Source organism: Suncus etruscus, chromosome 10 (assembly GCF_024139225.1).
Source record: "Suncus etruscus isolate mSunEtr1 chromosome 10, mSunEtr1.pri.cur, whole genome shotgun sequence".
Taxonomy (NCBI): domain Eukaryota; kingdom Metazoa; phylum Chordata; class Mammalia; order Eulipotyphla; family Soricidae; genus Suncus; species Suncus etruscus.
The window spans coordinates 66,926,667-66,952,848 of record NC_064857.1 but is presented as its reverse complement, the minus strand read 5'-3'; the positions used below and the strand labels follow the sequence as shown (position 1 = coordinate 66,952,848).

At 47.2% G+C, this 26,182-nt stretch overlaps 2 protein-coding genes and 1 pseudogene across 2 annotated transcripts in view; 1 reads left to right on the top strand and 2 right to left on the bottom strand.

The window, feature by feature from the left end:
* The window catches only part of KDSR (3-ketodihydrosphingosine reductase), a 425,889-nt gene that overhangs the window by 287,794 nt on the left and 111,913 nt on the right, over positions 1-26,182 (bottom strand). The gene's annotated exons all lie outside the window — the stretch shown is intronic.
* BCL2 (BCL2 apoptosis regulator) overlaps positions 1-26,182 on the bottom strand; it is a 164,137-nt gene that overhangs the window by 89,881 nt on the left and 48,074 nt on the right. The window lies entirely within an intron of this gene.
* LOC126021359 (uncharacterized) lies at positions 16,233-16,351 on the top strand (annotated as a pseudogene).

Sequence of the window (26,182 nt, the reverse complement as noted above, 5' to 3'; positions counted from 1 at the left end):
GCAAGCCAGCCAGCTTCACTCTCCCCACAGCGAACGTTTCCTTATGTCTCGAGTTCATTGACCTCCCAGGCGCTGTCAGATGATCTTGTGAAGGCCTGTGAAAGGCATCCCAGGAATGCCCTAATGTGGGAGGCACCCCGGGGCCCTGCCACCGACGGGAAAACAGCATTGAGGACGATGGGAATGCAGCCTCACCGCAGCCAATAGGCCTGCCAAGGGGTCTGTGCACATCAGAGATGTTGGGGGTAGCTGGAGAGGCAAAGGAGGGAGTGAAGAGGCTCAAGGGGGGATCCCAGTGGGATGAGGCCGGGGTGGGGGCAGAGAGGAGGGTGAAGTAATGCTGTTCCCCGGGACACAAGTGCTGGCAGGAGGCGTCTGTCTTTAAGGGCGCTTTCCCCACTCTCAGGGTAATGCTTTCTGACTGCCCTGCTACCGACAGGGAAAGAGGATGAGGCAATCCCATTCATGACTCCACCGTAGGGTCGGTCTGAGGGACAGGCTGAGTCTGTCTGTGTTGATTCAGACATTCTGGATAGAACACAGCCTTCCCGTGTTCTCTCAGGATGTAGATCCTCCCTTCCAGGCCTGGACAGAGATGGAAAGGGGATGAGCCAGGTGAGCTTCTAGAACCTTCTGCCGGTCTCTCTCTAGGCAGAGCTGAGAAACATCCCAGGGCAGGTTGGTTTGGGCTGTGACGGCATTGGGGTGGGAGCAGGCTGCTGTCCTGTGGCCCACTCTGAGGCCTCCTCCTCAGAGGGAAGAAAGATGAGATTTGGGGCTCAGTGCCCCTTAAGACATTAAAATGATCAGTCAGGGCAAAGAGGATTGAATCCAATGTTGATTTTTCTTTTTTCTTCTTTTTTTTGGGGGGTGGCAAAGGGAGCCACATCTAGTGCTACTCAGACGTTATTCCTGACTCTGGACTCAAGAGTTGCAACTGGCAGTACTCAAGGGACCATATGGGATGTTGAGTATCAAACCCAGGTCTGCAACATGCAAGGCAAGTACCCTACCCTCTGAATCTTTAGCAAGTGGATGGAGAGCAGGGCAGAGGCTCTAACTCCTGCCCCAAAGTTGATGTTACTTCCATTTGAGAAGAAGAAAAGGCATCATGGAATATTTCTTGACATTCTTGGATCTGGGACCCAAATCCACCCCTCAGGTTATGAACATGTAGACTCTGTGTTCCTTAATGCAGTTGAAATTATTTGGGCAAACAAAAAATGAAGCAGGTGCTGTGGGTGACAGTAAGCCCCCCAAAAAGGTCAGAAGCTACCTTAAAACAGACACCACATCTGGGAAGGTACATGAGTGTAATCTTGCAGGCCCAGGAAGCATCAGAACTGAACGCTGGATGGTTACAAAAAGCTCTTCCTCACAACTTAAGTTACAGTGGCTCTAATGAAGAAGGAAACATAACATTCCCAGATGCCAACTCACTCAATGTCAGAGTTCTGGAATTTCACCTTGTTATGAACCTACCTTCTTTAGCATCTGACAGGACTTGGCACCATGGGCAAGTCAGTAAAACAAAGCAATGGGCCTGCCTCTATCTGCCCACCCCACAGAAGGAAGCCTTCCCTCAAAATCTCAGAAGTTTCTAGAAATATCATTGTCCCCCATTGTTATGGGAGGGAAATATGCTTCCAGATAAAGAAAGTTGGATGCTAAGTAATATCCTAAATTATTTCCACCCTTTGGATACCGCAAGTTTATAAAATTCCATGGAGGAAATGACTCTTATTTCTCATCAAGTTCCCCCTGGGAAATCACAATAAGCCAGAGCTTGGACAGCGAGAGAATTTGGCTTGTCCCGACTCCTTCCATCTGTGAAGGGCCATGGCTCTCTCTGAACTAATACCACAGCTTGGTGAGTTCTTGTTTCTGGCTTGTGCTGTGGTCCATCTTAAAAGGGGCCTTTCAGAACATAGGGACTGCCTCTGTTTCCCCACAAGTTGTAGAATATCCTGAAAAGCTTTATTCCTCTCTCTCTTCCCCACAGGGTCTTTCACAGAGTTGTGGAGCAATGGAGTGAATAAGTGAGGAAACAAATCCTAGAGAGATGGAAAGAAATCCTAGGACGGGGGCAGAAAGCTCTCAGTGAAGGACTTGCTAGTAAATACTGAAGGCATATGGATAGCCTACCTCACTCTCCAGCTCTACGGTACTAAAAGAAAAGAAACTGGAGATGGTCCATAATAGTTCGCCATGGCTGAGTTCCAGTGAAATTGTATTTAGGAAAACAAATGGCAAGAGGTGTGGAGAGATAGAACAAACCCCAGTTCAAATCCCAGGCCCCATATGTGCCTCTGAGCACCGCCAGGTATACCCCAATTCTGATGCCCCTACTCTCAAGGGAAAAACAAAAACACACAAAAAAGGCAAATCAGATGAAGTCCACAAGCCATAGTTTCTGGGCTTTGATCAATGCCAGGAACCTACCCATAGTCTTTATGCTTTTAATAATCAAGTAAAGAACATAAAAGGGAAACATCCAAGAGTTTTTGGGGGAAATGTGGGCATTGATGAAGGCTTTCAAACAACAAGAAAGTATATGTAGAAATCAGCATCTCCTCGAAGTATATTCCCACAATCCCTTATTTTGTCTACTGTACCCCTCTTTTTAAATTTTATTTTATTTAAATAATTGTGATCTACAGAGTCCTTCATAGTTCGATTTTAGATACACAGTGAGTCAGGACCATTAACACCACCAGTGACAGCCTCCCTCTACCAATAGCCACAGTGCATTCTATTCCACTACCCTTTGCCCCTGGCCCGCCAGTATAATAGACTTCTAAGTTTAGATTGTTGGGCCCGGAGAGATAGCACAGCGGTGTTTGCCTTGCAAGCAGCCGATCCAGGACCACAGGTGGTTGGTTCGAATCCCAGTGTCCCATATGGTCCCCCCGTGCCTGCCAGGAGCTATTTCTGAGCAGACAGCCAGGAGTAACCCCCTGAGCTCCGCCAGGTGTGACCCAAAAACAAAAACAAAAAAGTTTAGATTGTTAAAGTTTAGGTTGATTCTATTATTGCTGACTTTTGCATGGGTATTTATTTCTGTCCATATTTATTTCCCTCCAATGCTTTTGAGACCACTTGGTTCCTGGCCCTCAGCCTTTCTTTATTCCTTCTTAGTTTTATAGAAAAATGTGTGAAAATGTGGTAAAACAAAGTAATCTGTGTCCAAAGTTTCTATGAAAAATGGGGCCGGAGAGATAGCATGGAGGTAAGGCGTTTACCTTTCATGCAGAAGGTCATTGGTTCGAATCCCGGTGTCCCATATGGTCCCCCGTGCCTGCCAGGAGCGATTTCTGAGCACGGAGCCAGGAAAAACCCCTGAGCACTGCCGGGTGTGACCCAAAAACCAAAAAAAAAAAAAGAAAAAAAAGAAAAAGGTGGGAGCCCCGATTTAAAAGAAATGTAAAAGAGGTGTGTGTGTGTTTATACCCCCTTTTTTTCTAGCACCTAATATTCCATTGTTAAGAAAAGGAAGGGCATTTAAAAAAATTTTTTTTCCAAAAAAATTTCCAAAACCATTCTGCCTGCTATTCTGCAAACCCGATGAAAGATCCCAGGCTAGTGTGTGAAGTGTCTGGCTGGGGTGGGGGTGGTGGACAGTAAACGTGATACTTTCCTAGAAGGAAGGCAGGCGCAAAGGAAACATCACCCCACTTTCCTGCTCTCCACCAGACCAGCTGCTCTCTGACTTAATGTTTGCTATCTTTGAAAAGCTTCCTAATATAAAAGCTGCAGCTCTGTTGAACAACCTGCCAGGAAAATGGGCCATTCCAGAGAACCTCCCAGAATTCCCCATACTCCAGGAACACAAACAGAAGTGATGGACAACCAACACCGGAAGCAAACCAGAAATCTCTCAGGCTGTCACTGTGGCCTGATCTGAGAATGTTCCAACTTGTCATGACTCTCCACCTCACCCACCATCAGTAGATCTGTATCACATCTTTTTAAAAAAGTAGCTGGATTTGAATTGTGGATTTGAATCGTGAGATTCAAAGACACCACCACTAGGCTTGGAGAAACTCCATGAGCCCTTTTTGAGATGTGGACATGCTTCTAGAGGGGGTCTTCAAACCCAGGGGTGCAGAGAAAAAAAATTCAAGTGACTTTTGTTTCTAGTGAGAATGAAAAATCAAAATTTGGGCCTTTCCATGACATGCTTCATTCCCATGTGGGACCAGGGTTTGTTGTTGTTGTTGCTGTTTTTAAGTAGAAGCATTCTCTGCCTGAAGAAAATAAAACTCTACCAACTTGGAAATAATTGCTGGCCTGTTAGTCTACTGCATACTGCCTACGTGGTCAGAGGCAAAAAGTCTGAGTTTAACATGGCTCATGTAGGCAGGTAGGCGGGGAGGGACATGCCGAGGAAATCTCCAAAGCAGAGGACATATTGTCTGCAGCTCAATTTACTTCTCAACAACTTTGGAGCGCCTGTCATATGTGTGTATTGGAGAGTGGAAAATAAACATGTCGCAGATTCTGAAGGCAAAAAGAACACTGATTTACCATAATTTCTCACTGCTTAAAACATACTGTATTTCACTGCATAATAGTTGTAGCATTTTTTTCTCTCTTTTTGCAAAATGCATGAGGCTGTTCGGCTGGAGAAATAGTATAGGTAAAGGTCAGACATTTTTCCCTTGCACATGGCTGACTTCAGTTCCACCCCTGGCAATGAATAAGTGCAGTTCTGAGAACCACCAGGTCTGGCCTCAAACCAAGCCCAAATAGACCAAAACCAACAAAAAAGAGGGGGGGTTGCAGAGAAATAGCATGGAGGTAGGGTGTTTGCCTTGCATGAAGAAGGCGGTGGTTTGAATCCCGGCATCCCAGATGGTCCCCTGAGCTGGGAAACCACATGTGGTGCTGAGACTGAACCTTAGGTCACAGCCCTCACAGACACAAGCCTTTCGTTGGGGCCCAGCATGTCATCATGTTTGCATTTATTCCAAGAAACGAAATGGAGCTGATGCTGTGTGGAGACCGCCTGTCTTCTGGTCCCTCTGAATTAGCCTCTGGGGCAGAAACAAAGTCTCAAGAGAAAGAATAATGGTGCTGGAGTGGTGGTGCAAGTGATAAGGGGTCTGCCTTGCACGTGCTAGCATAGGACGGACCACGGTTCGATCCCCCCCCCCCTTGGCATCCCATATGGTCCCCCAAGCCAGGAGTGATTTCTGAGCGTATAGCCAGGAATAACCCCTGAGCGTCACTGGGTGTGGCCAAAAACAAACAAACAAACAAACAAACAAAATAAAGAGCAATAAAAAGACATGAGCCATGGAAGCAGAGGACAAATTCTCAATCCTTTTTGCACTCCCTTCTGGGGATCCAGGGGATCACCCAGGGCCCCTTCCTTCTGGCCTCTGCTTCTGGAAGACCAGAGACAGCTACCTGAAGGGCAGAATCTTCGAAGGTCACATCTGCCAATGTCCTGCGGTCTCCTCTGGCTAAGAAGTAGGGTGGCCCTGCTCAAAACATCTAGAACAGCTGCAGGTCTCTTGCAGAACCTGTAATCTGGAAGGTCCCAAGATTCCAAGAACCTGGAAGGGACTAGCATGGGCATGCAGGAGGAGCCTGTGAGTTAATTTTCTCCACCCCTGGCAGCTCTCTGGGCAAGAGTCAAGAGAAAATCTCGAGGAAAAAAAAATAGAAGGGGGGAGGAAAAGAAAGCAACTTGCAGAGCCTGCTCTGGGCCCCCTCAACATTCCTTTCGTAAGCATTACAAGACTGATCCCGGGCCCCAGATGTGGCTTTTGGATGTCAGATGCTGCGGGCAGATGTTTTCCCTTAAGTCCGTTGTCTCACTCTCAATCTGTTTATAGCTATTTCCCTCACAGGCTGCACCTCAAATCCTGCTCAGCACCCCCCCCCCCACCACGCACACTTCCCCACCACTGGGTCTTCTCTCCACAAGAGCTGCTCCCACCTGGCTGGCCCCAAGAGAGGAAACAGCAGGAAAGAAAGGGTTCTAGGTTTTGTTCGTCCTGGAAGAGAACCTCGGTGATTTTTAACACCTCTTAGATAGCCAGGTTTGGGCTCCTGTGATAAGGTTGGAGTATTCATTCAAACCGGGGGGGGGGGGGGGGGATACCTGGGGGCTGCTTTTTACATTTTTTTACATTTTTTTTTTTTGGTTTTTGGGCCACACCCGTTTGACGCTCAGGGGTTACTCCTGGCTATGTGCTCAGAAATCGCCCCTGGCTTGGGGGGACCATATGGGACGCCGGGGGATTGAACCGCGGTCCTTCCTTGGCTAGCGCTTGCAAGGCAGGCACCTTACCTCCAGTGCCACCTACCCGGCCCCACATTTTTTACATTTTGTGACTCCGGATGTGACTTCCTCAGAGAAGTTCCTCAAGACCGACCTACCTACCTACCTACCTACCTACCTACCTACCTACTTCCTTCCTTCCTTCCTTCCTTCCTTCCTTCCTTCCTTCCGGATGTTGTTCCTCAGACCTTCCTTCCTTCCTTCCTTCCTTCCTTCCTTCCTTCCTTCCTTCCTTCCTTCCTTCCTTCCCTCTCTTTTTTTTTCTTTCTTTCTTTCTTTGGTGGGGGGGGTCACACCTGGCAGCGCTCAGGCATTACTCCTGGCTCTACGCTCAGAAATTGCTCCTGGCAGGCTCAAGGGACCCTATGAGATGCCGGGATTTGAATCACCATCCTTCTGCATGCAAGGCAAATGCCTTACCTCCATGCTATCTCTCCGGCCCCTTCTCAAGACTTTTCGATGTGTAAGTGAATCAGGCAGATTCTGCACCACCTAAAGCAAGCAAGAGATTCCTTCTTCTGGCCTCTGGCCTCACCTATGATGAGAAGAGGGAGAACATCCACTAGTTCTCACCTACAGAAGTACCATGACATGAGTGAGTTTCTTGGTGCTGGTGGAACTGTTCTGGAGACAAAAAATCTGGCCCTGGGGTCAAGGCCACAGAGTTAGAAACACACAGGTGCAAATAAGGCCTGACAGTCCCAGGGGCTCTGGAAGATGACACTCAAGGCTGTTTGCCATGTGAAGAAACTGTTTTTTTTTTTTTTTTTTTTTTTTTTTTTTTTTTTTTTTTTTTTTTTTTTTTTTTTTTTTTGGGCCACACCCGGCGATGCTCAGGGGTTACTCCTGGCTGTCTGCTCAGAAACAGCTCCTGGCAGGCACGGGGGACCATATGGGACACCGGGATTTGAACCAACCACCTTTGGTCCTGGATCGGCTGCTTGCAAGGCAAACACCGCTGTGCTATCTCTCCGGGCCCAAGAAACTGTTTTATGGAGATTCTGCCTCATCATATGGTTGCCCCAAATAGCCTTATATGCACTGGTGTCTCTCGGAGAGCAAGTCAACTGGGGAAAATGAGATAAACAGAGGGGAAAAGCACATGGCCATTCTCAACTAAGAGATTCTGTCTCTGTTGATGAGCATATACTGATTGAAAATCAAGGAAGTTCAAAAAGTGCATCAAGAAAGCAAGTCCTAATGACCAGAACTAAATGCCCAAGCCAAAGTCAACAACAACAGAATCAAGAGACCCAAACTATAGCAAGCTAAACACAAAATGGCAGGGAGATGCAAATCAAAACAACAATGAGGTTCTATCTCATGCCACAGAAACTGGCACACATCACAAAGAACACAATCAGTGCTGGCAGGGATGTGGGGAGAAAGGAACTCTTATTCATTGCTGGTGGGAATGCCATCTAGTCCAGCCCTTATGGAAAACAGTATGGAGCTTGCTCAAAAAACTGGAAATTGAGCTCCCATATGATCCAGCTATACCACCCCTAGGGATATACCCTAGGAACACAAAAACACAATACAAAAATACCTTCCTCATGCCTTTATTCATTGCAGTGCTATTTAAAGTAGTCAGAATCTGGAAACAACCAAGATGCCCTTCAACAGATGAATAGCTAAAGAAATTGTGGTACATATACACAATAGAATATTATGTAGCTACCAGGAGAGATGAAGTCATGAAATTTTTTCCAATACATGGATGGACATGGAAACTATTATGCTGAGTGAAATAAGTCAGAGCAAGACACACACACACACACACACACACACACACACACACACACACAGAGAGAGAATAGTCTCATTCATCTACAGGTTTTAAGAAAAATAAAGGACATTGTAATAATGAGGGCCGAAAGGACAGGCTCATGATTTGAAGCTCACCACAATGAGTGGTGAGTGCAGTTAGAGAAATAACTCTACTAACAATTATCATGACAATGTTAATGAGTGGGAGAAGTAGAATGCCTGTCTCAAATACAGGCAGGGGGCAGGAGAGGAGAGAGATGGAGACACTGGTGGTGGGAATGTTGCACTGGTGAAGGGGGTTATTCTTTTTATGACTGAAACCCAACTACAATCATGTTTGTAATCATCGTGTTCAAATAAAAATAAAAAATAAACAAAAAATGGACCTGTTACAATGGTAGACCAGGGAGGGGTGGATGTATACAATATATGTTGGGAACTCTGGTGGAAGGAGGTCAACACTGGTGGTGGGAATGGCCTTAATTTACTGTCATTATGTATCCGAAATACAAAAGTGATGGACTTATAATTCAAAATGGTCTCAAAAAATTAAAAAGAAAGAAAGAAAGAAAGAAAGAAAGAAAGAAAGAAAGAAAGAAAGAAAGAAAGAAAGAAAGAAAGAAAGAAAGAAAGAAAGAAAGAAAGAAAGAAAGAAAGAAAGAAAGAAAGAGAGAAAGAAAGAGAGAAAGAGGGACAGAGTGATTGCACAGTGGCAGGGCATTTGCCTTGCATGTGGACGACCTGAGATGGACCCGATTCAATCCCCAGCATCCCTTATGGTTCCTTGAGCCTGCCAGTAGTTATTTCTGAGCTCAAAGCCAGGAGTAACTGAGTGCCACTGGTGTGGCGAGGGAGGGAGGGAGAGAAAAGGAAGGAAGGAAGGAAGGAAGGAAGGAAGGAAGGAAGGAAGGAAGGAAGGAGAAGGAAGGAAGGAAGGAAGGAAGGAAGGAAGGAAGGAAGGAAGGAAGGAAGGAAGTAAGGAAGGAAGGAAGGAAGGAAGCAGGTAAGAAGGAATGAATGAAATACAGTAAGGAAACGAAGGAAGGAAGGAAGGAAGGAAGGAAGGAAGGAAGGAAGGAGGAAGGAAAGGAAGGAAGGAAGAAGGAAGGAAGGAAGGAAGGAAGGAAGGAAGGAAGGAAGGAAGGAAGGAAGGAAGGAAGGAAGGAAGGAAGGAAGGAAGGAAGGAAGGAAGGAAGGAAGGAAGGAAGGAAGGAAGACAGACCAACCTTAAATCCTTGCTGGTCTTCACCAGCCTCCACATACACTGCAGGCTGCCATTTTCCTATCTACTATCCTTGTGATTATTTCCTACCCTCCTCTGAGAACTAAAAGCCCTCTCACCTCTGGATTTACCTTCTGAGGCCTCTCAGCACAGGAGAGATAAAAGGCCACCAGGCCTGTAAGGTTCTGACTGGACTAAGGTCTTATGGGTCAACTGTTTTTCTAACAAGATGGCAGCGACCTTCTGTTGTTTTATGGCTATGTCAAAGGACACAGGGTTTCCATGGGGCAAATATAGATGCACACAGTCACCATATCAGGATCAGAGAGAACTCTTGCCTCTTCTGAATGTCCCCTCAGGACTCTTCCTGGCTGCTCTTTATCTTCCAAATGTGGGAGCACGTGAACTTCTCCTCAGGCCACTCAGCTGCTCTGAGGCCCACCACCACATTCCTTTCTGACTGGCACATTTTCACTCTCTAAATGTCCATGTGGATCCTGTCCCTTTAGTTGCCAGTGTGTCTCCAACCCCAAGGAAAGAGAACAAGTCTCTACTGGCTGACTGCTGAAGAGATGAGCCAAAAACCTTACCTATAGATGTTCCCTGACACAGAACCTCCATGTACAACCGTTTAGGCCATGCATGCCAAACAAGGTCAGTTTATGCTCAGCCAAAAGAATAAACATGACGCCAAGTTGAGGGTGGCCTTGCACCCTAGAGCCAAGTTCAAGTACGATGGAGCAAGATTTGTTTCAGCTGAGCTTACCATCTGAGGTAGAACTAGAAGGTAGAGAACGAGGACAGGGGACAGTGTTTTCTGGATTCTTGAAAAATATTCCCCTGAAATCCAGCCCACGGTGAGCAGGACCTTCTACTGGTGGCACACACAGGTAAGATGCTGTGGGCACAGGGTGTCCGAATGGACAGGAGAGAAGCCCCTTAAGAAGCTAAGGAGATCCAATGCCTAATCTCCATCCTGGCTGTGTGGGCTACTCAAGTCCCAGGAGGCCAGGCCTCAGGGTGTCCTGTTCCTGAGTTATGAGGTCATGCCAACTGCTTTCTCTGGGAACCTGACAAGCCAATTTAAAATGGAAGAGGTGTCAGAAAGCCCAGCAGGCCCGGGATCTCACAAGCCAACCTTAGAGGGCTGTGCTGTCAATATAAAAGCCTCAGACTTTGAAGGGAAATCATAAGCCCAAAAGGCCCCTTCAGATGACCAGACCAAGGGTTCTGGACCTTCATTCCACGGAATCCTGCACCCCTTATGAATCTTTCTCCACCAAAGCCTGTGCCCATGACTTCCCTACGCCTCCCACTCCCCTTATGAGCAAACAGGCTGCCTGTTTCAGTAAATAACTAAAGGTCAGAGACAAACTACTCACAACATGAACAAAATAACGGCCCAACCTGCCAAAATGTTTCCTAAGGCCGAACAGTGACGAAATAGGGCACAGACTTGACTGGGGCACAGAAAGGGGGCTCAAACGTCCCAGAAAAAAAAACTGCCCTGAAGCCTGGCTCATATTTCATCCTGCAGAAATAAAAATATAGATTAGGCCATTGAGGGGGTCCTCAACGCCACAGCCACCAAGAAGAAAGAGGCTGCCAAAAACCTCGATGTGTTTCCCAGCTTTACTCTCTTGCCTCAGACTGTGTATCGGAGGCAGTGGTTGGACGACAAGGCTTTTGCTCAGAGGCACAGCCCAGTCTTGGTTCTGTGAAACCTCCCAAAGGAAACATCCAGCGGGTTTCACTTGGAGTGGCGGCTGGGCACTGCGTGTCCGTTTTATCTCTGGAATTTCGCCCGGGTGAACAGGATGCAAGTATTATTCTAATAAGAGTTTCGGGGAGAGAAGAAAAGGCACATCCAAGGCCGAACCAGAACTTTTTCTTTCTGGTAGCAAGGTTACCTCCTCAATTGGGTTCTTACAGCAATGGCCCAGTGGCTGGAAACAGTCTCAGGAGCCCTCTAGCTTGGTAGATCACGTCCCACTAGAATTCTTGTCACCAGACTCGCTACAAAAGACTGGATCGTATCCATTTCTGGGCTCCAAGGAACCTTGCCAGATGCTGGCACTCAGCACAGCCAGTGGGCTGACCCAAGAGCATTCCTCATTTACCACATTCTTGGTTTAAGACCAAAGAGCAGCACTTTACAAAAATACCTCCAAAGAACTCCTGAATCCAACTCGATGCTACTTTGGGTCAAACTAAATTCGGGTTTCATGATGAACTGTTCTGTTGAAGTATTTTGGATCATTACCTCTCAGTTGGGAATCCAAATACACTGGAGCCAAACAAAGATTCCCAGAAGTCTGCTCCAAAGGAAATTTGTATAATCTTGGCTGAGACCTTTGTCCCTGTACCCCCTTTCAGCATCCTAAGAGGTTGGATAGTCTGTAGAAAACACACATAAGCTCAGACTGGGTTCTAATCACAACAAAGTCCAACTGATTCTTTCTTCACATGGTTCGTTTCCTAGCCTCGAACCTACCGTTTAATAATATCACAGACTTCGAGAAGGCCAGCTCCACAAGTTCTCTTTAGAAGCAAACCAGAAAGCAAAGGTCAACCCCTGAACTTAACAGAATCGTTAACCACGGCCCCCCTAAGATGAAGGGACTGACTCCAGATGTCACACTGAATAATAGGGTTTGCTCACTACAGACAAGCTTGGTTTCAACCCCCTAAGCAGTGCCTTCTAGCCACACTGTGAAGGGGAATTTGTAACAACAGAGGATCTCAGCAGGAAAGAGAAGGGAAGGAGAATGCAGAAGCCAACAGAACCCCCTTAGATCTGCATCTCCTGCTCCCAGTTAAATCAACTCTCCAGCTGGGATTTCTGTGACCAGAAGACGCAAGGCCACCAACTGAAATAAGTAGCTGTACTGGATTTGAGCCAAGAACAGTTTGACCCTAAAACACCTATTGTTGCTAAGGTACAGGAATACATTCGCTTCTACCCTGAAAGGCCCTCAATCAAAACATATTATACTCCTTATTAAACCAGGGACTGCACATCTGAACTTAGTAGTGGAGACAATTGCTAGAAAGAAGAGCAAGGGAACTGCCGTGTTCCATCCAAATAGGTTTATCCTTGAGGAACACAAAGTAGACAGTGAATTTCAGAAGTTACGATTAAGGTCATTTGTGAGAACCAAAGAAGCAGGATATGCTAGCTCAAGTCTGGTCTCAGCCAGGATCCTGTTGGCTAGAGGATGCCAGAATTTCGAGGCTCTGCCTGGCAAACATGGATTCACTCCAGACAGAAGCCAGAATTCTCTCACATAATCCATCTCTCAGCATGCAAATTTTTTAATTTAAACTTACTTTTGTGCATTAAAAACATTTAGATACAGTACGTGATTTCCCCTTATTTACCAGTGGAATGACGCTCTTTTAGAGAATGTCTAAACTCTAAAGCAATGTGCTTTCTAAGTCCAAGGGAAATATTAAAAATGCTAACTATAATAATTATACATCTACCAGTAATAAAATAAAATGCGGGCCTTGGAGGATTTACTCATTTGCTCATTTATGATTAGTGCCCATTTCGTTTTCTAGGTACTGTGAAGCTATTCAGTAGTTAGAAGGGGAAAACTCTAATTTTCATAGTTAAAAGTCAAGTACAACAGTGTTACCTTAAGAAAAAAAGAATGACTCAGAAGGGTTTAGAATATTGAATGTCAAGATGAATCTTCCCCTTGGGTAGTGTTGGGTAGTGAACTTTATTGCGGTCTACCATCTGGAAACGCAAACTAAACATGAACAAACGAGGAAGAATTTAAGTCTCTATCAATCTTTGACTCCTCAAATATGACTAATGCTAATTTTCCTAATACTTCAAAAGAGACATCAATAAAATCTTCAGTTGCTGAGATTATTAGATGTAAAGACTAGAAATGTTACAAGGAAACAGAACTTGTTCCATCTTGATTGTTCCTGTCGTGGTTTGTCGACAGAAACTTTATTTTCTAGCAAACTGACAACACCTATTTGATCATGAATCCCAGTGACACTCCACACTCCCCTTAATCTACTTTCTGCATATATGTCTGTGTGCTAGAGGGAACATGCCAAGGGGAAAAATACACAAGCATGTGCATATGTGCGCGCACACGCACACACACACACACACACCACAAACTGTATTTAAAAAAAAAAGACAAACAAAAAAAAACTATTTAATTTCTTAAGAATTCAGAAAATGCTGAAATGCTTTTTTCTGTTACTGATTTACAGTTTAATTCTATTAGGACCAGAGAAGAAGCCCTCTTTTAAAAAAGAAGTAGTAAAAGGACTAAAAAAAGGTTAAGAACCAAAATGGGAAAGTAAAGGGAAGGAAAGAAGAGGGGAGGGGAGGGAAGGGGAAGGGAAAGGAAGATGAGGAGAAGAGAAAGGAGGGAGAGAGGAGAGGAACGCAGAGGAGAGGGGAGAGGAGGGGAAGAAAAGAAAGAAAAGAAAAAATTCTTTGCTCGGCCTCCATATAATCCATTTATTTTCACAGTTGGTCTTTGGCTTCTCCTCACCCCATCCAGATACATTTTCATGACTACAAATGCAAGAAATTCTACATATAAAAAAATAAAAGCACAGGGGCTTGAACGACAACACAGCAGTAGGGTATTTGCCTTGCACGTAGTGACCCAGGACAGACCCAGGTTCCATCCCAGGCAGCCCATATGATCCCCTGAGCCTGCCAGGATCGATTCTAAGCACCGAGCCAGGAGTAACCCCCTGAGTGGTGCAGGGTGTGGCCCCAAAACCCAAAATAAATAAATCCATTCATTCATTCATTAAAATAAAAAATAAAAGTACAATGGAATCATTTGCTTCCTTCCCTGGCAAGGCAACCAAGTCCACTATGCATCTTGATACCCAACCGGACATAGCAGCTTTCTCTGAAGACAAGAAGGGTCTTGGTAGTGAGCAGAAATTACTTGTAGAAAACGTACAAGAACTAGCGTCAAGAACCCCTGCAGTGTTCGAGCTGATTTGTTTCCAAGTGAACACACGGACAAAACCCATTATCTAGTAACCAAACACTTGAATGGTCAGAGTTCATTCCGAGGAGGCTCAACACTGGAATTCAACGTGTTCTGCATTTCTACAAAGCATGGTAACAGCTGCCACGGAGGTGGTGCTAAGTACCTGTGGGCTGGGCGCCTCCAGCATGACTCAGAGCAATCCCAGGACAGAAGGTGCCAGTGTGAGTGGCACTCACAGAAAAAGGAAAGAATCGATGGAAGAAGGGGAAAGCAACAGGCAGTGTTGGGTTTGCCTCACTAGGCTGGGGTCGCGCCACGAGCTGAGACTTTTCTGGCCAGTTCTGGAGTGGGCTGTTGGGCCTTCTGACCCACTTGAATAACAACCAAGCTCAAAGTAGTTAGTTAGGAAGCATGCCTGGTTCACAGAACCGAGTTTATCATGGTGGCGGACCAGGGTAGGTGAGGTAGGGGACAAAGGACAATGGGGGGCACTGGTAGAACTTGGAGTGTGTGGTGTTGGAACTCTGCATGTATGAGACCCGAGCAGTAACCAATCCTGATGTAAATCACGGTGCTTAACATTGCAGAATCGCTTTCAGGTCTCCGAAATGGGTTCAGAATTCTGTGGTGGCGTTTCAGAGGGCTGCAGACCTCTGCACTGTGTACCTTCCAAGCATCATACAGAGCCTCCCAGCACAGATGGGCCCAAGCATCATCTCATGGTGAGCCAGGAAGTAGCTCCAGGGAGATGACCAAAGGACTCCCACAGCATGGCTGAATTCCATGATTGATATAAAATATTTGGTTCCGCCTGTCCCAGGCCTCGGGAAGGAGCTTTGGACAACATCAGTGACTCCCGCAGTCAGCTGTATCTGGCACGAATCTGGGGACAAAATGAGTCAAGGTGGACATCAGAGACCTCCACGGTAACCATCTGATTCATTCTTGTACATTCTTGACATGAATCCCTGAGTGGTGAGGGTTTAAAAAAAACTTGACTGTTTTTAGGAAAATAAGAGTTTTATTTGGGATTCCCCGGTATATTAGAAAGATGATTCTGAGTAAATTGTGGGCAAGAAGGAAATAATATACATATTTGTGGCTATGGGCAGTGAACCCCCCCAAAAAAATGAAAGAAGAAACAGTTTGAACTTGCATAGTTCCCCAAACTGCTGGATATTTTCTTTCTTTTTTTCTTCTCTCTCTCTCTCTCTCTCTCTCTCTCTCTCTCTCTCTCTCTCTCTCTCTCTCTCTCTCTCTTTCTTTCTTCCTTTCCTTCTTTCTCTTTCTCTCTTTTCTTCTACCTTACTGAGCCCTTATTTCTTATCATGGAGGATTCATTTCTCACCTGCGTCTTTAACGTTCTAAAAAAGACATAAAGTTGATGTTTATTTTCTACCAGCTGCAAGCTTCTTAGGTTGGAGTTATTTTTTTCCTGTGGGTTTGACTTTCAGAAGTCACGATTTGTTTGGCAAGCTTCAGCTGGAGAGAAAGCTTCCTTTTATGTCCAGCAAACTCCCGACTCTTCAGAATGTTTGCTGGGGAGATAAAGGGATGCCTCGTGGACTTTCTGCTTCCTAACAATGACCACGTTCAACATGACTGGACAGAAAGGAAAATGTGCTGAAACCTAATTCCACCGGCCTTTGAAGACGGTTCTCATCAGGATCGGGATCATCAATGCCAGCTTTGTAATAGGCCTGTGTTATTGGAAACTTCCAAATGTTTGCATTCGAAATTAAGACGTGTACTCCAAAATATAGGCACTGGAAACGACCCTCGATGGAGTCTTACACAACTTTCATGATCAGCGTTTTTTCCACTTGACATTCGGCGTTGGATTTCTGCAGAAAGACTGATCCACTAGGTTGGAGTGGATCCGCACAGGAACCCAGGAGGATCCCTGACAACCAGGATCCATGTTTTCTGTATCAAAATTCACATAAAGACAGGTATGCTTGTCTACAGCCATACCACCCTGAATGCGCCTGACCTCACCTGATCTTCGAAGCTAAACAGGGTCGGGCCTGATTAGTACATGGATGGGAAACAGCCTGAGAATACCAGGCGCTGAGGGCTTTTGTAGCCACACCCCTAGGCCCACCCCATCGCCTTGGAGATAGCACAGCGGTAGGACGTTTGCTCTGCTAACCGCTGACCCAGGACAGACCTGGGTTCGATCCCCTGCATTCCATATAGTCCCCCAAACCAGGAGTGATTTCTGAGCACATAGACAGGTATGACCCAAAAACCAAGAAAAAAAAAAAAAAAAAGACAGGGATGCTGGTGTTTCCTGGAGGTCAGACAGCCTACAGGGTGGATACTTGACTGCAGGAAGTTTGGCGGGCCCCATTAAACTGACACTACTGCCCTAGATTTGCCAGATCTGTGTGACAGTCAGCTAGGGTGCGCAGTCATCACTGGTCACCTGTCCAGCCTCGCAATGACACAGAACAGGGACCTGTTTGATTTGGCTTGTTTCATTGGGCTGGCAGTATAGACAGCTCAGTAGAAGACGCTAACGAAACACAACCCCTCACGATTCCCGGCTTTTCATATGCAGCCCCTATCTGGGGACAAACACCAATTCTGGCCCCACGGACAGGTGGTGGCAGGCTAAACATTCAATTGCACAAAGAGAGACCAGGTGCGGTGAGTTTTGGCACAAGCTGGCAGAGGTGGAGCTGACAGGGATTGGACAGAAGGCAGGAGAGAGGAGGGTGAGAGGAGGGGGTTGAATGGGGAACTGGGAGGTCGAAGGTTGCAGCTTCCATGTGGTAGAGTGGACAGAGAGGTCCCCGACTGTCTGCTGTGAAGGAGGGGCTGGAAAGTGGGACAGTGGGTGCAGAGGAGCAGCTTGGGGGAGAGCAGGCTGGAGAAGAAAGGTCTGATTAGAACATGGTCAGATTGTTCTGGAACTGAGCAAGACAAGGCTGAACTGCCCCCTGCCCTCACCACACACACACTAGGATCCGCTTTTTTTGTTTCTTTGATTTGGGGGCCACACCTGGAGATGCTTCTGTTTCTGCGCTCAGAAATCACTCTTGGCAGGTTCGGGAAAACATAGGGGATGCTGGATATCAAACCCATGCAAGAAACGCATGCAAGCAGTATCCCAACCCCGCACTCACCATCTCTTCAGCCCTACCGGCCTTAAAAGATTCTATTGAGTGGGAATGTTGCACTGGTGAAGGGGGATGTTCTTTACATGACTGAAACCTAATCACAATCATTTATGTAATCAAGATGTTTAAATAAAAAAAAATGAAAAAAAAAAGATTCTATTGAGGCTGGCGTGGGACGCTAGAGGTAAAGTGTCTGCCTTCCCAGCGCTTGCCTAGAACGGACCTCGGTTCGATCCCCCAGCGTCCCATATGGTCCCCCAAGCCAGGAGTGACTTCTGAGCGCATAGCCAGGAGTAACCCCTGAGTGGCCCAAAAACAAACAAACAAACAAACAAAAAACGGCTATCTAAAAGATTCTATTGATTTTATTTTTATAAAATTATTTTATTTCTATTTGTTTTACTTCACTTATTTACCTTTGAGGGATGGGATAGGGCCACACCTGACAATGCTCAGAACTTATTTCTGGCTCTGTGCTCAGGGGACCATGTGCGATGCTGGGGATGGAAGAGTGGAGTCAGATGAGGGCAAGGCGGGAGCCTCAGCCCTCTCTGACCTACCTCGCCAGTCACATGTGTCTTTTTAACTTTTAACTTTTAACTTTTTAACTTTTTTTTTTTTTTTTTTTTTTGGTTTTTGGGCCACACCCGGTGACGCTCAGGGGTTACTCCTGGCTATGCGCTCAGAAGTCGCTCCTGGCTTGGGGGACCATATGGGACGCCGGGGGATCGAACCGCGGTCCGTCTCCTAGGCTAGCGCAGGTAAGGCAGGCACCTTACCTCGAGCGCCACCGCCCGGCCCCACTTTTTAACTTTTTAACTTTTAACACACACACATCTACTTTATAAAGTAGAAGTGAAATGTCCTGTGATGCAGCCAAAGTCAATGTCCTTCTTCAAGGACTGCTAGTCCCTCCTCTGCCTCTGTCTCCAACGCCAGCTCCATGTACTCCCTGGGTACTGTCCAAGTGGGGACAGCAGAGACACAGCAAACAAAGTGCATGGGTGGCCCAATGTTCATATGCCCGTGGGCCAGATGTCAGAAGCAAATCCAGAGGTGGTGACATCACAAGGAAGACACTTGCCCTGTATGTGCCAGCCCTGACTTGATTACTGGTACTCCCCTGGTCCTCTGAACACTGCCAGGAGTGACCCCCCTGAGCCGTGAGCCATCAACAGCCCCTTCTCCAAATTGAATTTAGGGTAGAAGACTCACCCACTGACTAAGAACAGATTCTCAAGAAAACTGTAACTGGCCAATGAACTTGTCACTGAGCTTTCTCTACCAATGGCCAATTTGGGTGACAAGGTCCTCGATGTCTCGGGGTTCATCACTGCTCATCACAGATGGACATCTCCCTCCCAGCTGCCATCTCCCTGCATGAGGAAATCTAAGAGCTATCAGGGCCCGGCCTTCCCTCCCTTTGCCCCTGTCTGTGGTGCAGCTGGGACTGTCCACCACTGGCTGTGGTCACTGGACATTGTCTCGGCTGTGTCCGGAAAGAAGGAACCACGAAACCCTCATAACCTGTTGAGGCTCCCATCGAGAGGCTGACTCGTGCTCTGAATCAAGGCTCAGTGGTGCTGCGGACGTGTTGCGTCTCAGCAATTCTCGTGAGTCATAGTACTTCCACGAGAGGAAAACAAGTACACGAGCGGCCGAATATAAAATATGAAATAATGATACCACACGCAGTCTATGTGGGGTCAACACATTTCTGGCAGGAGTACGATAAATATAATCTTCAGGCATGGCAGTATATAAAGGGTAAAGAGAGAATCATATCATAAAAGGAGTACCAACATTTGTTTCTTTCAAAGTACAGGAGCTATCAATGTACATTGTTTGATTTTAGAACAAATACACATAGCTTTAGGTGGTTTGTAACCTTAGAATAGAATAGGTTTCAGTTAGGAGTCAGAGGTTAAAAGGAAGGCTAATTTCTTACATATAAAAGTAGTTCCTGGCCTTAGGAGTCATTACTGATGTAAATTAAGGGATAGCAGGAATCCTGGTTTTCTTCCTAATAACAAATATCCTTAACCTGAGGGAATGGTATTCTAGCTAGGGCTAAGACCCACTTTCTATGATCTGGTAATAGAAAGAGATAAAACTTATGAAAGGGGTACAGAATTATACCTAGTAAAATAGCCTAATTCTACACTGGCCAAACCTGTTTGTAAGCGGGTATTCAAAGTGACAGGGAAAGTCCCTGAGGCGAAATCATTCTGCTGTGGTACTCAAAGGCAAGGAGAGAAGACCAATGTCTTGAAGATGCTAAGTTTTGACTTGGACTTTGGAAGCAAATAGGCTGACAGAAAGAGAGCTTGGACTTTAAGTTGCAAATATATTTAGCCAGCAGGGAACTTCTAGCAGCTTTTTTTGGTACTAAAATTTCTTTTTTTTTTTTTTATAAATTATCTTTATTTAAACACCATGATTACAAATATAATTGTAGTTGTATGATTACAGTCATGTAAAGAACACCCCCCTTCACCAGTACAGGATTCCCACCACCAATTTCCCGGATCTACCTACTCCCCACCCCACCCACACCTGGACTCGAGATAGGCTTTCTTTTTCCGTCATTCATTCACATTGTTATGATAGTTTTCAGTGTAGTTATTTCTCTAACTGCACTTATCATTCTATGTGGTGAGCTTCATGTCATGAGCTGCACCTACATGGGAAGATGGGGGGAAATAAGGGTTGGGATTGAGGCAGTAAAATATTAGAAATGAGATTTGTAGGGCAGTATCAAGGTCACAATACAAGATGGATGTTATGGATATATAAAATATATACATACAATACTATCAATAGGAAAACAAGGAGAAAAAATTTCCAGTGACTGTCCCAACATAAACCAGTGCTAGAACGGCCCGCCCTCCTCCCAAAGCACATTCCCATTAGTGTAGGGAGAAGTAGGGGGAAAGCCTGTTGACCCTTATAGAATCCACCTAGACTGGCGTCCAGGGAAGGTCTGAAGTCCAAGGGAGAAAAAGGGGGATGGCTGGGGACGTGCCAAGCCTCCTAGCACTCCCCAGGCTAGGGAGAAGGGCTAGGGAGAAGGTACTGAAATTTCTTTATGACTGCAGGATAACTAAGGCCGAATTTCTGTAGTTAGCAAAGGAGAAAAAATCAAATAAAAGGAAAAGAGGAATATAATATCACAGCCATGTCAGAAATATAGCCAGTAATCTACTCAGGGGTTATGATTGACTTCTCCAACGGGCCTTCTGGCTGAAATATTTCTTGGGAGGAAAATTAGGCACTACACCAGGAAAGCCAAAAGACGCATCTGGAGTGTACCTCCCTTGATAATGGAGACATTCATGCTGCATGCCTTGACACAGTGGGCACTGCTGCTGCCTGGGAAACAGAAGGAACCGGGCTGACAGCTGGCAACAGCAAGACGAGGGGCGGCATTTTCTCAGCTCTAGAAGGCCTGATCAAAGTTTTCTGGTCTCTGGGTACCAGCCCCGGTGGGAGGCAGCTGGCATGTTGAAGCCACCAGACTCAGAGTTTTTTTCCCTGGTGCAGGGAGCAAGGTCACTTCTAAAATCGGGAGTACAGACTATCCACATCCTTCGCATGTAGGCATAGGGATGCTGTACCAGGCTAAGGAGCGGGAAGCTGGAGCCTGGGATTTAGCACTCTGGGACTCTCCCTCCGATGCCAGCAGAGGGACGCACAGTCATTCCATTCAGGCGACTCTTAGGCACTGCAGACATCACCTCTTAGCACTCTGTGAGAACAACCAAACCCGCCCACTCTGAGTTTCCCTCCGGGCAATGCTCAGAGCATTCCCAGCTGTTTCTCAAGTGCCAGGGGACTGGGTAACATGCACATGAGCTTGGGCTGTGCCTCAGGAGCATGAATACATAGGAAGGGCTGGCTCTGACACACACACATACACACGTGCACGCATGTACACATATGAACAGTGCACAAAACGTGTGCACATGTGTACAAACACATGCATACTTACACACAAAGGACACTGGCCCAGAGAGCCAGACCAGGCAGCCAACAGAACCATGGGTCTCAGCTTCCTTTGTGGACATTTCTTCAGAAACGGCGTGAAGGTCAAGGTCGCACCACTTCCTCTGCCCAAAAGAGGGTTTAGGAGCAGCCCTTTGCATTTCCAGAACCTTCCTAGGGCACAGGGGATCTTGGGAGGAGCCTGATTTGGAGAGCGGAGGAGGCAGTGACCACGGAAACCCCAGGCCAAGCCCGTTTCACCCCTAAGAAATGAACACAGCCCCGTGACTCAGAACTGAGAACAAAGGGGGTTCCCAGTAGGTGACGCACCCCCAGGGGAAACATGACTGTCCAAAGATGTCAGGGCCAAAAGCATTTGTAGTTCTTTTTTTAAACCAAAAGGACCAAGCTTCATCCCTCCCCCACACTCTCGATAGCCGATGCAGGAGCAGAGGGAGAAAGGAACGATGATGAAGTAGGAGAAAGAACTGTTTAATGAGACAAAATAAAACACACACAAAAATAAACCAGAGCTGGCCCAGCGTTTAGGGCAAGGATGTGGCAACGATAGACACCTTCGCTTCTTCCACCAGAAAAACAGCACCCCGAGTCCAAGGGTGCTAGGAAAATCCCAAAAAAGACTCAAGAGAGCCCCAAGCACCCTGGTAAGAACCCAAAAAACACTTTGTCAATATTGCCTAAATGTGGGTTATAAGCACTGGGTCCCCAACCCAAAGGGATAGAAACAGGAGCCCCAGGCTGCTTTGGAAACATGAGGCTGCACCCTAGAGAATGCTGCAGGGGGAATCTGTCCATCGGCTGAGAAAAGGGGGCCTTGAAAGGAACCCAGCAATATCCACACCACGAGGAGGAAGCCGAATTTTACCATGGAACCCTCACTACGTAGGCAATGGCCGCCGGGGAAAGAGGTCTCAGTAGGGAGAAAAGCCCAAGTCTGCCGTTGCCAAACTGGCTCTGTGTTACAGGGGCTTGTCCCAGATCGGGGGCGCAACTGATTCTTTTTCTTTGGAGCCAAAGGACGAATCAAACTGTGGGTTGGAATCAAGAAAGCGCTTCACAAGTACTCCTGTGCCAGGGTCTTTGATGGCCATCACCATGACTTTCCAGGCAGGCCCCTGGCCCGAGCTACCACTTACCTACCTCCTATTGTGCACAAGGCTGCACTTCTTGACCAAATTAGGTCTTCTTAGACCTCCAAGGCAGCCTGGTGTGCTTCCAGGAAGGAGTGGGTAAGTGGCTATTTTGGTCTGTCTGCCCATTTGGCTTCTCTCGGGCTGGCTAGCTCAGCCGCTCAGCCCATGGTCAAGCCAGAGAATTGGGCACCTTTGCCCTGGCCCATTGCCCTACAATCTCTCCCATCCTTCATCCTGATAACACCACCACTCGCTGCAGGCCACCTCTCTTCTCTTGGATACAAGAGCCAGTCCTGAGCGCAGGATGGGGGCAGACACTCCACTGTTGTCTCTAAAGAAAGGATGGCTATCAACAGGGAATATAAAAATGTTATTTAGAACTTCGGTTCTCAGATGTTTCATACAAAGGGGAGACTGTTGCACTGGGGAACAGGGAGATCCGATCTGCACCAACCAGGACTTCTCCCACCGCACATTCTGTTTTCAAAACACTTTGGAATACAGCGAGATTTCTGGGTGTGGGGCAGGGAAAAAATGTTTCTTCTAGAAGGAGAGAAGAGCTAACTGAAGGGATGAAAACTCATCTGAGCCTAAAGGGAACATCATCCTGCGGAAGGGCAGCTCTTGGGGGATATGATGGAGACAAACAATATCCTTAAGTAGAGGCAGCAGGTTGAGGAGAGCCGGAGTAGTAGCATGAGGGTTGAGTGTTTAAGCCACAGAACATTCTAGTAGCCCACCATAGGAATGCAGGCACCCAGGTTTTATCCCCCCTCTCTTAAATTAACCCCTTGGGCCTGGGTTCGGGTGGTGCCAGGGCAGTTTTTTGCTTCCACTGGGATTGCTGCCAAGAAGAAACAGCAAAGAGCCTTTATCACATAGTTTGAAAACCTGTTTTGTTACCTGGAGGCGAGTCAGGCGGTACACAGATTTCTTTTCTCAGGGTGGGGGCTGGGGAAGCAGGGCAGCTTTCCAAGACCTTCTCTGTGCTCAGCTCACCCTGGAGGTCCCAAGGTACCTAACTGGGGACCCCCACATTTCTGCCTCTGCGATTCCTCCCTTACCACCCTCCCCTGCTACCTGTCCTGGAGACTTGGGAAGGCCCCTTGGTTATCCCCCTCCCCACCCTGGCTCCAGAGACTGTGGGAATCTGAACATCATGACCATGAGAGACAGAACCAAGGTCGAGTGGCTCAAAGAGACTCATTCATGAGGCAAACAGAAAAGCAGGCCCACAGAGAGGTGAGCAGGACACAGGCTTCAGGTCGTCATCCACAGTCCCTGCCACCCTTGTTCCTAGCAACTAGAGACGCCATGATCCTCCCGGTCCTGGGCCACTCTTCCCTTAAACACATCCTTCTCAGGGCCAGAGAGATAGCACAGCAGTAGTGCATTTGCCTTGCATGCAGATGGATGGTGGTTCGAATTCTAGCATCCCATATGGTCCCCCAAGCTTGCCAGGAGCGATTTCTGAGTGCAGAGCCAGAAGTAAACCCTGGGGGCTCCCAGGTATGACCCCAAAACCAAAAAAATAAAAAACCCACATCCTTCTCTCTGCCCTTGACCTTGCTCCCAGCCCCTTCTGGCCTGGTAGATTCATGGTAAGGAACATCGGATCTGATACACTATAAAGAGCAATCAATACCTGCATGATGGGGCCACTCATCCAACAGACGGTGGCAGGAGGAAACTGAGTGCTTTGCACACATCGCTGCATGTCCCACTGCTAGAATGACAAAGGAGCAAGGCTAAAGAGAAGTGGACCAAGGGGACACTCCAAGAGTGGGGGAACAAAACAGAGAGGCCCCGAGAAAGGCGAGCAGTGTGAAACCGGCCTGGTTCTCCACTCTGCCTCATGGGGAGACCCTCATTACAATATTTCTCCCAGAGTGATGGTTCGGTTATAGCTGTCCTTTCAGGGGCTGGGGAGGTGGGCAAAGGAGTTCATGCTGTGTTTTTCTATTTTGTCTTTGTTTTCTGGTGCAGGGAATGAACCCAGGATTTCCAGCATGCGAAGAGCCACAGACCCAGACACTCAATACCGAACATTTCTAAACTGTTAAGAACTATGGCAACTAACTCAGAGTTTAGCAAATGTGAGCAGAGGCAGATGCCATGGAAGTTAGAGATGGGTAGTGCTGAGGGGAGAGGGGCTCATCCGCTAGAAAACATGTGGCTTCAAGTCCTCCCCCTTTTCTATGAAGTCCTGGGGACTTTTATTTCACTTTGATGACAGATCCTCTGTCTGAAACCTCTTGATTTCTCCCTAACAGTCAGGGAACTGCCTGGGCTGGCTACCACCCATAGGGGGGCGGAGAGGGTCCCCCACCTGGAGTGCCCTCATAGGGGAACCCAAAGAGCACAAGTTCACAGACAAAGGGGGAGGGTCATGCTCTCACAGCTGGAGGCCACAGTCTGTCTCAGGACCAGCACAGATGCGGGACATGCTCGGGGCAGAGCCCAGAACACCCAGCTCCACCCACGGCCATGGAAAGAAGAGAAGCTTCCAGATGCTCAGAGGTGCCTGGGTGCTGGAGGGGCCTCAGAAGAGAGGAGTGGTGTCCTCACCCCAGGAAGGCTGCAGGCAGCTCTCCAGGGAGAGCAAATGGGGCCTGGCACCATGCACAGTCAAGCTGTCATTGAAGCCAGAGCAGGGAGCAGGGGTGGTGGAGGAGAGGGGCTGGGGAAGAGACATAGAGGCACAGGAAAAGCCTGGAGGAACTCAACACAGGTGTGTGTGTGTGTGTGTGTGTGTGTGTGTGTGTGTGTGTGTGTGTGTGTGTGTGTTTGTGTGTGTGTGTGTTTGTGTTTGCATTTGCACATGTGTACTGTGTCTCTGCAAGAGCCCCTAGACCAGCTGGGATATGGTGTTACCCGCACATGGAGAGAACTAGGCCAAGACGAGGCCCGATGCAGCACCTGCTCTCTGGGCCCTGCCCCTCACCCCCTCACTCGCTCCCTGAAACTTCCCACGTGTGTACAGAGAATGTTCTCATCCGGGCGTGGGGGTGGCCGGTCTGAGGCTGACTCAAACCCCAGAGGCCACCGAAGGGAAGGGGAAAAAAAAAAACGACAACAAAACCGATAAATCTGATTACATGGAAATAAAAACTTTCTGCCTGTGGGGGGAAAAAACACCATAAACAAGAGACAAATGACAAAGCGGGAAGTTTCTGAGACATAAATCTTCCAGACAAAGGCTAATTTCATGAATATATCAGGAACATGAGTCGGGAAGAGGAGACCCAGGCCAGGCCAAGCTATCGGGTAGCAAATATGAAACAATTGTGGGGTGAGCGAAATGTAGACTCAGGGTCTCAATACTGGTGGATGATGAACCATGGGGTGTCCCTGAAATTCCAAATAAGTCGATAAACACAAGCATTCGCTTGGAAGACAAGCCAGTCTGCCCTGCCCACACAACAAATCCACTTCTTGCTAACCCCAAAATTTCTGTTCCAGGATGTTTCTTCTCTACTTGGAAGTGCACAGAATAATGCCCCAGGAAAGAGATCTCTGCAGCCAGGCTTATCCCAGCACAAGTGGGAGAAAGATCCGGAAGAGTTTGACAAAAGGAGACCAATTACTTCAATGAAGGGATGTTCCCACAAGGGCCTATTATTTAGGCACTATAGAGAGAAGGAAGC